Source organism: Schistocerca nitens, chromosome 1, assembly GCF_023898315.1.
Source record: "Schistocerca nitens isolate TAMUIC-IGC-003100 chromosome 1, iqSchNite1.1, whole genome shotgun sequence".
Taxonomy (NCBI): Eukaryota; Metazoa; Arthropoda; class Insecta; order Orthoptera; family Acrididae; genus Schistocerca; species Schistocerca nitens.
In genome coordinates this window covers 966,980,262-966,993,804 of record NC_064614.1, presented here as the reverse complement: position 1 = coordinate 966,993,804, position 13,543 = coordinate 966,980,262, and the positions used below count along the sequence as shown (strand labels likewise).

Here is a 13,543-nt window from a genome sequence, read left to right as displayed (position 1 = left end):
CTGCACAAAGATGGAACAGAGAGTCATGGAACGCTTTAGTGGTTTATGCAGTTCGAGAAAAGCACGAGTTCATAGCAGACTGCTGACGGCGTTAGTCTTTCGTGGTAACTGTCCCTGTTTATTCCATCGCTAAACGAATGTCACGCAATGTACTTATTAGAGAGATTTGGGCTATGGAGAGTTACAGAGGTAGTTTGTCTCCTGTTATCGACGTGATAAAAGATGAAATACTGGTATATCTGATATTAACATGAGGTCGTGAAACTGAGAACCGGCCAATATGACGAAATGTGCGTATTTTTTTTCCGTCTCAGTGCCTCAACAAATTAAGGGAGGATTGCCATGATTCGACATGGTAATAACTGATGCCGAAAAAGTCTTGTCACCTTCCCTCAGCCGATCGTTTGTATATTAACCGTACAATCTGAGAAAGGTTACTATTTTTGGAGTAGTCCACGAGAAATAATATTGACACTGCCTGACGAAAATGTTATCGTTTTGTAACGAGTTGTCATTTTGTGTAAAGTGCTGGTGGGTAAAGCTATTTTGTGATCGCGCACAAGTGGATAACGTATCTTACTGTCTACTCAAGCCCAGGGTGGTAAACAGACATTCTACATAGCTATTAATTTTGGCCGTGTAATACCGCTAATGTTAGTTGTGGATCATCTCTAATTAATTAGAAATTCTGGTGTGACATAACAAGACTGCAAAAAGTGATATAAATGAGAGTTTGGGATTTTTTCTACAATGACAACACAACCTCTCCCCTTTTCAGTCTACTTTTAATTTATCACTGCTTTCAGGGTTCAGAATGGTTGAAATGGCTCTGAGCACTATGGGACTTAGATGAACATCTGAGGTCATCAGTCCCCTAGAGCTTAGAACTACTTAAACCTAATTAACCTAAGGACATCACACACATCCATACCCGAGACAGGATTCGAACCTGCGACCGTAGCAGGAGCGCGTTTCTGGACTGAAGCTCCTAGAACCGCTCGGCCACCATACTCGGCTTTCAGGGTTCAAGTGATACATAACAAACAAGTTCAATTACTTTCAACTCTCAACAAAATAAGTAACATTTAGACATTGCATATGTGATTATTAAATCTTTATCTCCATATATGAGAATGTTATAACTAGCAAAACAATTAAATCTTCATGAGTGAAATTTACATCTACATTGTCATAGCTGTTCAACGGACTAAGTTGGTGCAGAATGAAATTTTATGCTTTAAACTAATCAAACTCTCATATACTCAATGGTGGGTATGTTAGTATTCAACTCTTGAAATTCTATACTCAAAGTGTATGCAGGTTGGAGTGAGCAAACTCTCGACTCAACATTTAATGTCGCCTAATGCGCGTTGTGACATTACCAATCAGGAACTATAGCGGCGTTGTTTCCTTTCTGGATCTGAAACGCTAATTTCCTACTCTGGCCTTGACTCAATCATTCAGTTTCAATTTTCCTGCGTTCTGTAGAACATTCATTTTCCCTAGTCCAAAAAAAAAAAAAAATGGTTCAAATGGCTCTGAGCACTATGGGACTTAACAGCTATGGTCATCAGTCCCCTAGAACTTAGAACTACTTAAACTTTACTAACCTAAGGTCATCACATAACACCCAGTCATCACGAGGCAGAGAGAATCCCTGACCCCGCCGGGAACTGAACCCAGGAACGCGGGCGTGGAAAGCGAGAATGCTACCGCACGACCACGAGCTGCGGACTCCCTAGTCCAAATAATGGCTATTGCACGCTCGCTAAGGGATGGAGCGACGTGCACAATGCTCTGCTCGCAAAAATTCGCATAGGAATATGAACTACCGCTTTATATCTGTTGCCACAATAAGTGAAGTGTACCGCCCTCACTTCGCAGACGTAAAGGTCTCAACGTCTTCGCTATTTTTCCACTCATAGGTGTGGCCCACTGCAAAAGGAGAGAGCTCTTTCTCAAAAATGCTTTTATATGACGTGACTCTCCCCACCGTGTCTCTTCTACGTCACACAGTATGGCTTCAGCCAACCGCTTCCTCGTTATAGGTGAATTTTTATTTATCTTGACGGGTCGCCACTAGCCTTGATAATGAAGTCTACCTACTTACCCACGGTGTCGGCTGTGTTTATTTAAAAGGTATTACATTGTTTTCGCCTAATTTCTTTCTGCGCTGCAGCTGGGCCGTCTTTTCTTAATGTTAATTGGGGATTCCTAGTGCTCAGTCCGCCTCCAAACCGTGTTCACTTTATCTCATTTACGCATGCACCTGTCGTTATAAGGGTAGGTATTGTTTTGTTACTCGGTACATGAGATTATTACAATTGCTTCCTGTTAACAATATAGAGTTATTTTCTGGGGATTTTATTCTGTATCATAATTATGAAGCTTATGTAAGGTCCGAAAAATCCGGATGCTTTACAGTTTTCCCACTACAGTGTCTACTGTACTTACCATCTCCATAGAAAATCTTCCATTTTGGGAAATTTCAGTTTACGTTAATAGAAGTAACAGCATTGTGGGAGAAGAAAGCGTTGTTGTTTTCTTTTAACCATGCTCCAGGATAAATTTATTAATTATTATTTCAATAATGTATTTTTAACATTTCACACGTGCTGCTACAAGGAGAAAAAAATGAAAAAAACTTTTGTGTTGCTGTTACATGCGAAGTGACTAAGAATTCATAAAATGTCGATGAAAATCATAGCTAACAGATATCTTTAATGTTAATTTTGTTCCCTAAGACTCCGTGTTTAATAATTTCTTCGCTCCTTTCTAGAAACTAATGTCGTGGGTCAGTTGCTGACAAGTAGCTAACTGTCAAAAGCAAGACGAAAGCTATCTACAGCAGCTGGATTATCCTACATCACGTCAAAGACTGATCACTGCCACACAAGTTGTACAACGCAGAATGGACTCTGGTCAGCCACAACATTATGACCACCTGCTTAATAGCTTATTTGTCCATCTCTGCGAATGAGACAGATTGTTAGTACTTTCGTGTAGGTATGTGGCATTATATGTCTACGCATAGGTCCTGTATTTCGCTTTAAACAACGGACTGTTGATTTGCGTAGACCTTGAGGCTCCCCGATAGTGACCCAGATGGCTTCCACAGATTTACATCAGGCGAATTTGGTCGCCGAGACATCAACATAAGTTCGCTATAATGCTTCTCAAACCATGGTAGCACGGTACTGGCCCCGAAGCAGGGTCAATTATCCCTGCTGAAAGATGACATAGCCGTCGGGGAAGACATCAAGCATAAAACGTTTCCGGTGGTTCGCAGCGGTCATTCTGTCTTCGATTACTATCTCAGGTCCCGCGCAAGCGCTGCAGGTTCAAAAAATGGTTCAAATGGCTCTGTGCACTGTGGGACTTAACATCTTAGGTCATCAGTCCCCTAGAACTTAGAACTACTTAAACCTAACTAACCTAAGGACAACACACACATCCATGCCCGAGGCAGGATTCGAACCTGCAACCGTAGCAGTCCCGCGGTTCCGGACTGCAGCGCCTAGAACCGCACGGTCACTACGGCCGGCAAGCGCTGATGATTTCGGCCTCCGTTGACCTGAATGGCGGCTTTTGTGGACCTAATATAGCAAAAATGTGATCACACGAAGAGCTGAGCTGACGCGTTTCAATTGATCGGCGGTCGAATACTGTGCCCCGTTCCCACTGCAGTCGTAACTGACCATGTCGTTGTGTCAACTTGTGAAGACATAGGGGTGGTAGGCTGCGGAGCACCATGTTCAACAATGCACGATGAACGGCGTGCTCCGAAACACTTGTGTGTGCACCAGCATTGTGCTCTTTCGGCAGAGATGTCACAGGTCGCCATCTATTCTACTTTACAGAGCAGGCAAGCCTCCGAACCCCACGTTCTGTGAAGACTCCTTGACATCCAACCATTTAGCGCCTAGTTGTAGTTTCACTGTCCTTCTACTTCGTATGTATTTGCGCATTTTGTTGCATATTGTTCTAACACATGCAGATCACAGCAACAGATGTTCATTTTCTAAGAGGGTGGGTGAGTATCGTTTGCAACTTGAGCCACGGAGAGGATGATTTATGTTCGTATAACTATTGCATTTGTTCCTAGTCAATGCCTCCCCGGCGGCCGGAGTGGCCCAGCGGTTCTAGGCGCTACAGTCTGGAACTGCGCGGCCGCAACGGTCGCAGGTTCGAAGCCTGCCTCGGGCATGGATGTGTGTGATGTCATTAGGTTAGTTATGTTTAAGTAGTTCTAAGTTCCAGGGGACTGATGATCTCAGAAGTTGCGTCCCATAGTGCTCAGAGCCATTGCCTCCCCCCTGCATCCCTCACCTACCCGCTGCGTTATTCTTAATGCTTCAGAAATTGTTGATCTCGGAATTTAAAAATACATAGGAGGACGAACTATGCCTTGTGTCCCGTTATTAAATAGTTAGAGCTTTTCAACAAATAGAGTTCGAAGTGTTTGACTACTATTGTAATTGATGTTCCACATACCTCTATTTCCTCGCAGACTGACTGTGTATGATATACACTACTGGCCATTAAAATTGCTACACCACTAAGAACGTGTAACAGATGCGAAATTTAACCGACAGGAAGAAGATGCTGTGATATGCAAATGATTGGCTTTCCAGAGCATTCACACAAGGTTCGCGCAGGTGGAGACACCTACAACGTGCTGACACGAGGAAAGTTTCCAACCGATTTCTCATACACAAACAGCAGTTGACCGGTGTTGCCTGGTGAAACGTTGTTGTGATGCCTCGTGTAAGGAGGAGAAATGCGTACCATCACGTTTCCGACTTTGATAAAGGTCGGATTGTATCCTATCGCGATTGTGGTTTATCGTATCGCGACATTGCTGCTCGCACTGATCGAGATCCAATGACTGTTAGCACAATATGGAATCGGTGCGTTCAGGAGGGTAATACGGAACGTCGTGCTGGATCCCAACGGCATCGTATCACTAGCAGTCGAGAATACAGGCATCTTCTCCGCATGGCTGTAAAGGATCGTGCATCCACGTCTCGATCCCTGAGTCAACAGATGGGGACGTTTGCAAGACAACAACCATCTGCAAGAACATTTCGACGACGTTTGCAGCAGCATGGACTATCAGCTCGGAGACCATCGCTGTGGTTACCCTTGACGCTGCATCACAGACAGGAGCGTGTTCAATGGTGTACTCAACGACGAACCTGGGTGTTCGAATGGCAAAACGTCATTTTTTCGTATGAATCCAGGTTCTGTTTACAGCATCGTGATGGTCGCATCCGTGTTTGGCGACATCTTGGTGAATGCACATTGGAAGCGTGTATTCGTTATCGCCATCCTGGCGTATCACCCGGCGTGATGGTATGTGGTGCCATTGGTTACACGTCTCGGTCACCTCTTGTTCGCATTGACAGCACTTTGAACAGTGGACGTTACATTTGAGATGTGTTACGACCCATGGCTCTACCCTTCATTCGATCCCTGCGAAATCCTACATTTCAGCAGGATAATGCACGACCGCATGTTGCAGGTCCTGTACGGGCCTTTCTGGATACAGAAAATGTTCGACTGCTGCCCTGGCCAGCACATTCTCCAGATCTCTCACCGATTGAAAACGTCTGGTCAATAGTGGCCGAGCAACTGGCACGTCACAATACGCCAGTCACTACTCTTGATGAACTGTGGTATCGTGTTGAAGCTGCATGGGCAGCTGTACCTATACATGCCATCCAAGCTCTGTTTGACTCAATGCCTAGGCGTATCAAGGCCGTTATTAAGGCCAGAGGTGGTTGTTCTGGGTACTGATTTCTGAGGATCTATGCACCCAAATTGCGTGAAAATGTAATCCCATGTCGGTTCTAGTATAATATATTTGTCCAATTAATACCTGTTTATCATCTGTATTTCTTCTTGCTGTAGCAATTTTAATGACCAATAGTGTACATTTCATAATTAAAGACTTGGCGACTCAGTTGTTAACATCCTGTCTGTAGCCAGAGACAGATACAATACTTTTTTCAAATAAAGTGTGCGAAAATATTACGCTGTATATCTTAGACTCATGTAGAGTCATTTAACTATCATTTCCGAAACTCGCTGAGACTTTGTGATTGCTAAAATTTAATAGGAACCTTTCATTAGTCGCACTATTTCCAAAGCAGTATTGAGATTGTGTGATAAGCGTCTTCGAAGAAAATTCTGTATGTTTCTGTAACCTTTCAGCGACACTTTGCTCTATGTGTCGGTAGCGTGAACATGCATGTGTAACTTAAATAATTATACAGCGATTAGCGAGCATCCTCCTCATCTCTCTAACAGATACAACTAATAAACGGTTAAAAGTAAGAATTCTTACAGAAGACAGTATATTCTCAAAAATTATTTTGGTAAATTACAAGCTGCAGCCAAGGACAGCCCTCTACCAGAAGTCTATTAGTAACAGATGAAAGTGATTTTTTGCATTAAGATGTATTAATTACGCTTCTATTCCAGGTTTGTATGAAACTGTATCTCTTTTGCCATGGATGAAGACCCATTGATGGCGGGGACCGCGGACATCATAGGGTAAGTGGTTACATCTCAATGGATGGAACTATGTCACGTTACTACATTATATGCCTATGGGGATCGCAATAAAGTCGTCCAAAAAACAGGCGCATGTCAGTTTCATTCATGCAGTCATCTCAAGCTTATCATTCCTTGGTATGTTTGTCAGATGTGTAGTCGGATCCTGTAATCAAACTTAAGCAGTACTTCGACTTTGCAACTGGCGGCCACCTTCAGGTGCGAAGCTGTGAGAGGTGGCATGAGCCCCCTCTCATATTTCTATCTTACTCTGAGTAATTCGATTATCCTCTCTAATTGCATGCGGTGAAAAGTTGCTATTCCTTTACATGCAAACTTCCCACGCAGAGTCTCTGGTCACCCGGATGGTCCGGTGACAAGCGGGTTCTGCTGATCTTGAAAGGGTTAAGCCGACTGGTGTGAGGGAGTCGAGTGGATGCTTTCCAGACGCCGACATTATCATAAGAGTGGAGGCGAAACGCTCACGGGGGCCTGACGGAGCGGCCAGGCTAGAGATTCAGTTACTTCGCAGAAACTTAGTGAAAACACTTTCTGGTGGACTACCAGCGAGGCGTGGGAATGACTTGTGTTCCCAGGCAGTCTTGGCAGGCAAATTCCCGCGTTTTCTGCAAAATCGTAACTGTGATTGGCTTGCTCAGGGGATAGCTCTGTGACGTAGCAAAATCAGCGCAGAAATTGGCGCCAAGTATCTTCATTGGTGGAATAGTAGTGCGTCGGCAATAGAGTGGAATTTTCCGCCGGTTTTCGAGTTGCTGATTGGGACGTTTAACCACGGCCACTGTCATGGGAGCGGGAATGTTCTGTGTTTGGCTTGTAAGGGTGCTCTTGAGGGAGTCAGCTTTCGCCTTTCAGTCGGGGTAGGTTACAAGACTGAGCTCTCGCTGCTCTGGACAGCCTGCCTTCCGTTGGCTGTCTACTTTCATTTAATTGTAACTGTTTGACGAAGCTGCTGAAGTTTCGACTTCAACGTAACTTTCCGAGTACAGTTGACAATTGAGCGTTCTGCGTACAAACGGCCTATGTTGTCCGTCTAGAGCAGTTTTGGCTAAAGTTGACTGTATCAGAGTTACTGTGTGACTTCGCTTGTTAAAATCACTCACTGTACCGTCAGTGATTGTGTAGCGAGCCTTCTTCGCCTACCTCAGAGGCGTATTTGTGTTGCTAGGAAGTCTTTAGTGTGGAACAACCAGACCAGGAGAATTTGTTTCGGGCTATACTCGCGACATTATCATTACCACAACAGGACGTCGAAGCAACCAGCCATCGCCTCCGGCATGCCAGATCGTGTCCTTGTAGTTAAGAAGACAGCTTGGTAATGTATGTCCGCAGCACTGGCAAATCAGGGAATTTGCTATGTGACAATCAGAGCTCAGCAGAGCGCGCCTGTTCCCGTCTTTTCTAACATGGTTCTGTCTTGGGTGTTCATTGTCTGAGTTCTCACTACTGTAACAGCAATTAATGTTGGGTTGGCTGGGTGTTTCTCTTAAGATTTGAGTTGCAAGGAATTGGCTCCACATACCACTTGGTCATAAATGTCACAATCTAGTTTATAGACAACTTCACCTTCACAGCATTTATTTGAGTATCCAGTTTGACGTATTGTTAATGTTTCATGTGTTTTGTTTATTATTTTGAGTTTAGTCATAATAAATCAAATTGTTATTTTGGACAGAACTTTCATTCTGTGGATCGGTAAAGCAACCCTTCCATTTATCACTATGGTAATGAAACTTTTCTTTATCAACTTAATTTCTATCAAATTAAATTATTGCAGGTGCCAAACTGTTTTCTACTCCACTTGCAGGGTCGATTACAGTCAGTTCGCGTTTCTTCTTAATCCCTGTGCAACAGCAAAAGTCGGAGTTAGAAAAGGGGGGCCTTAGAGCATCATTTCCATATGAAGATTCTAGAAGAAAATACACTGCTAGGCCCGGCACCTCGCAGCTGAACCGCTGAGAAGACACACTGGTCGCCCCATGTAGGCCGCACAGTAACCATGACGAGTGTTCCAGAAGCCGTAGGCGTTGCCCCTTAGCAGGTTCATGAGTAGCTAAAGTGAGTACGGGATGACTGGCGTTTGGCTAAAATCGATCGATTCGGTTGTGGTGACAGACTGGTTTGTAGCATAGTCCGAGGTCGAGGTTATGTTGAAACATGATAATTTGTTTGCGAGTGGTAAGTCAAAGTTGTGGTAACAAACACACTTGTAGCGTAGCCTAAAGACTACGTTCGTGTCATATTTGGACTGTTGACTCAGCTGAACGCCATTTGTACCATACTCGTTTTGCTGCCCGTAGCCGAATACACAAGCAGCGCCTCCGGTGGTGAAAGCTGGAAAAGCGACATACCGCATTCGAGACGACTGTCTCTCAGGCCGCTCCGACTGCGCCACTAGCATTCTGATGCAAGACGTGGAACCCCGTTTTACTACGTACCAAGGCCACCACGGGCGGCTTCAGGTGTACGCGCTGTGGACGTCCTGTGATCTAGTTAAGGGTGATGTCTCAGATGTCTCAGCAATCCAGCTTCGCATCTGAAGATGTTGATGATTTGAAGTGGCGAAATATTGAGTAAAATTGGTTTTGGGATCCAGCTGAAAACCCTCCAAACATATCATAAAGGAGCGTAAGCACAAAAACCAATATTAAAATGTTTGTCTTACCGTAAAATATATCTTACGCTTACCGTATGTGGTTCGGAAACGTTACATAGTGTTGCCACGAATATTTCAGAGATTTTAAATGAAATGGTTCAAATGTTCAAATCTGTGTGAATTACGAAGGGACCAAACTGCTTAGGTCATCGGTCTCTAGACTTACACACTACTTAAACTAACTTACGATAAAGACAGCGCACCCATGCCTGAGGGAGGACTCGAACCTCCGGTGGGAGGACCGCGCAGTCCGTGACATGACGCCTCAAACCACGCGGCCGCTCCGAGCGGCCCAATGAAGTGGTTTCTGCGGCGATTTCACTAAACAATTTTACTCTCCACAAATTAAATAAATTCGGGAAATAATTTACGGTGCTGAATTTGGGAATTCGTAAGAGATATTCTTTGAACTGTCCTCAAGTTTTTTTACCGTTATAATGCACATTCTAAATACTGATCGACGTTATGAAATTGAAGTAACGTTCACGAAAAACGATATTCAGTGTCAAGTGTTAATTATAACCAAGACTGTCGGAACAGAAGCGTGGAATTAAGCAATGCTGATACAGAATACTCCAAATATAGTTATTATGCTTTTTTTATGCTACGTGTGGTGACTCTCGCTTTGGAAATGGACGGTTAATATCTTACTGATAAGGAATATTTGGCCGGAAAACGAAGAAAAAATGTGTTGTGTAATGTTCCTGACTATCAAGTTTTATTCCAGTGTTCAAAGCCAAATTCCAAACAATATCGCCGTGTCCTAAGTGTGAGCGTGTATGAAATAGTCTATGGTTACATAAGATGGGTGTATAATAAGGACGACGAGGTTCTCAGCAGAAAAAGACCTATATATGGAAAATACTGGTGACTGTAAGGAACACACTAATATTTCACGTGTTAAGAAAGCTAGAATATATCCAACAAATAATTGTGGACACAGGGTACAAGTGCTATTCTGAAATAAAGAGAGAAATTCATGGCGGATATCATCAACCTTTCAGAATATTGATGATTGCCAAAATAAAAATGATGATCCAATCGTTGAATGGAATGGTAAATTCGGGAACTCTTTACTGCTGTTCGAAAAGAGGGTATAATGTCGCGGCATCAGGTCTCATCTTCTCTCAACATCACCTGCAACAAAACACTGCAACACTGCACGCTACATGCACCCGTCAGTATTACGTCTTTGGAGCTATATTTCTAAATCAGTGTAAATGGTTTATGTATTTTTCATTAGAATATTTACTTTGGCTGAAGATATTGGCTGGTATTGGTGCCAGTGGAGCAGTGTAAAGCAAATATAGACTAGCTACGAATATGCAATGCCAAGGTATAGAAACGGTTAACACTCCGCGACATTAGCAACCTTTTGGTGTACAAACAAAAGAAATAGTGTACCTAGAAGGCTTCAGCTTGCAGTCAACGTTGAAGAACGTAAATCACGACTATGTAAGAGATGAAGTAGAATGTGAAATAGAAGTTCAAATGTGTGTGAAATCTTAAGGGACTTAATTGCTAAGGTCATCAGTCCCTAAGCTTACACGCTACTTAACCTAAATTATCCTAAGGACAGACACACACACCCATGCCCGAGGGAGGACTCGAACCTCCGGCGGGACCAGCCGCACAGTCCATGACTGCAGCGCCAAGACCGCTCGGCTAATCCCGCGCGGCAGAATGGAAATGTTGATCTAAATAAAACATATGATAACATTTAGTGGAAAAGACCCTTCTAAAGCACTGAGGTTATTCGCAGTGGTTCGAAAGAAAAGAGAGTGCTATTAAACTTATACATGCACCAAGCAAAAACTACGGAATCTTCTGGAAGCATAAGCAAAGCAAATATCAGGAGAGGGAAACGTCAAGGATGTTCCTGACCGCCATACTTACTCAGCCTTATTTATTTTAAGTGCAATACAAAAACCTGAATCACGAAGAAGGGTCAATATAACCAACTTACAGTGCATCAATTTTGTGTTTGACATTTGGCATTGCTAACACCGAAAACAACATGCGGAAAACATTTAATAACTTGTCAAATATCTCGGAGGAGTAGCCATTACTTATTAGTGTTAAGAACACTAATACGACTGTACTTACGAAAGAAAAACAAGAAGTAGCAACACATGTTACTATTGAAAGAAACAAAGTAAAGCACACCAGCAACTTCTTCTACCCAAGTTAAATCAATATTAATGGCAGCAGTTGCTCCGTAAAAATAGGACGAACTGCTTCGGCTGTAGGAGCATTTGCTGACAGCTTTTAATGGAGTTTCTAACAAGGAGAATAGGAAGAAGTTTATGGAAGACTGCTGGCCTTTGCCGCCGTTGTCACTGGAGGCCAAATATTGTTTGGCCACCTCATGTTCGTCTTCAGTTTTTCTTTACGCAGCCGACATTTCCACCCGTCTGCTGGGATCATCATCAGGATCTACTGGTGTCCCGGGTTACCTCAACGCTATCAACGACCAGTGTCGTGTTAAGAAGTGGGATTATTAGTTGAAATTTTCCCAACCATTACCTTGGATAGGTTGCCGATATCCGCTTTGCTACAGCCACACGCCATTTCGTAGACTCACGCAATGCCGAGGTGATCAGGAGCGTCGGAAAAAGTTTTATTTCCTTCTGACTGAAAAATGTGTTCTTACCATTTTCTCGAAATTTACTGCTTATTCAGCCTGTAAGGCTAGAAACAAACGGTGACTTGGCTAAGTGAAATGATAGTTTCTAGTCCTTCTCATTAATACTACGTCGTTTGAAAACAGTATCCATAGACAAACCATCACAGCCTTTGCCCTTCAGCATATCCTTAAAAAATTCACCTCCGATTCCAAGCTGTTACTGTCATTGGTACGAATGGCACGCGGAGGCAGAGTGTTGAGCACTGCTTGCTTCTGGAGCTGGAAGGTGGTGCGAAGTGGCATCTAAATACCAGTTTGCGGTTGTCGGTTTTCTGTACATTTTTGCTTCCTAGAGTACTGTCAGACGTTCTACAGATCAACAGATGTAGGAACGGGAAACAAACGTTACCTTTTACCCTGAGGTGAAACTGATTTCGAATTAATGCCATATAAGACCTTGTGGAATTCATGAAGCTCCTGTTTATTGTGCAGCCGTATAATAAACATACTTGTCATACACATGGCGGAGCAAACAAGAAGGTGTTGGTGGCGCAATGCAAACTGTTTGTTATTCAAAATGTTGTATAGAAATTCATACGAATTCATAATTCATAGTTTATACTTTTTGCGTTAGTTAATTACAATTATTAGTTATCAGACGGTATACATGACAAATTTGCAAAACTCATGTTTTATATCCTTTTGCAACCTTAAATTTTACGAGTATTTAGAAATCAATTGTTAATATAGATGACATCAATGGGCTTCCAGCTTCGTTGTTTCCCACCAGCAAGGAAGTAGATACGCGGCAACGGTACGTGAGAAATACAAACAAATATGAGGAGTTCATGTATGTAGTATTTTGATAAACATGTCTCTTCTCTTGAGCTGGCTGTTTTGTTATCTGTCTATTGGCGATGACCCTCTAATAGTAGCCGGAAAAATTTCATCTAATAATCCTACTTCTTGAGAACAAGCGCAGAAAACGTCCCCTTTTATAAGTGAAAGCGACACTGGTCATAGGCAGTGTTCAGCTAAACGTGAGCACCATAGGTCCTTAAAGAATATCCAGGCAGAGAGCACGAAATTAAATATTCTACCTACGGAGAGAATTTTTAGAAATATAAATCTAGACTAGGTTACTGTTTGACTGTCAAAGCTATAAACTCTTAATAGATGATGCCAAACGTTGAGAAGCAAAGAAAATGTGCATCTGAGGGAGGGTGACCAAACCAGAAGGATAGAAACGAAAACAAATTAGGTAGCATTAAAAGTGAAAGTACACAGAAAAATCATCTCAAAATCACCAGAGGAAGTAATTACCCCTTTTCGGGCTCATTCTAAGGCAAAACAGCAACTTTAGAACACAAAAAACACACAATACTTACTACGCTAAGTCGATGCTTGGTATCATAGACCTAGGTATATGGAAAAAAGTATTAGTGAATTACTGAGGATTCTAACGCCTTAGTAAGTAGAACGAATAGGTGGATGGCCCACTTACTAAATTGAGCACACAGGACGCTACAGAGTATGTAACCGCTGTTGATTTTCAGGATGATGTTCAGTAGTTACATGTATATGCGTTTTGGCTTCATAAGAGTAAAATATAAAAAAATCTCAGAAATACGAAGCGCAGCAACATTTCACAAGACTGCGCCAACTCTCCTATTCAAGAAGTCCTG

At 42.8% G+C, this 13,543-nt stretch overlaps 1 protein-coding gene across 4 annotated transcripts in view; it reads right to left on the bottom strand.

Moving 5' to 3' along the window:
- The window catches only part of LOC126195066 (uncharacterized), a 284,997-nt gene that overhangs the window by 97,432 nt on the left and 174,022 nt on the right, over positions 1–13,543 (bottom strand). The window lies entirely within an intron of this gene.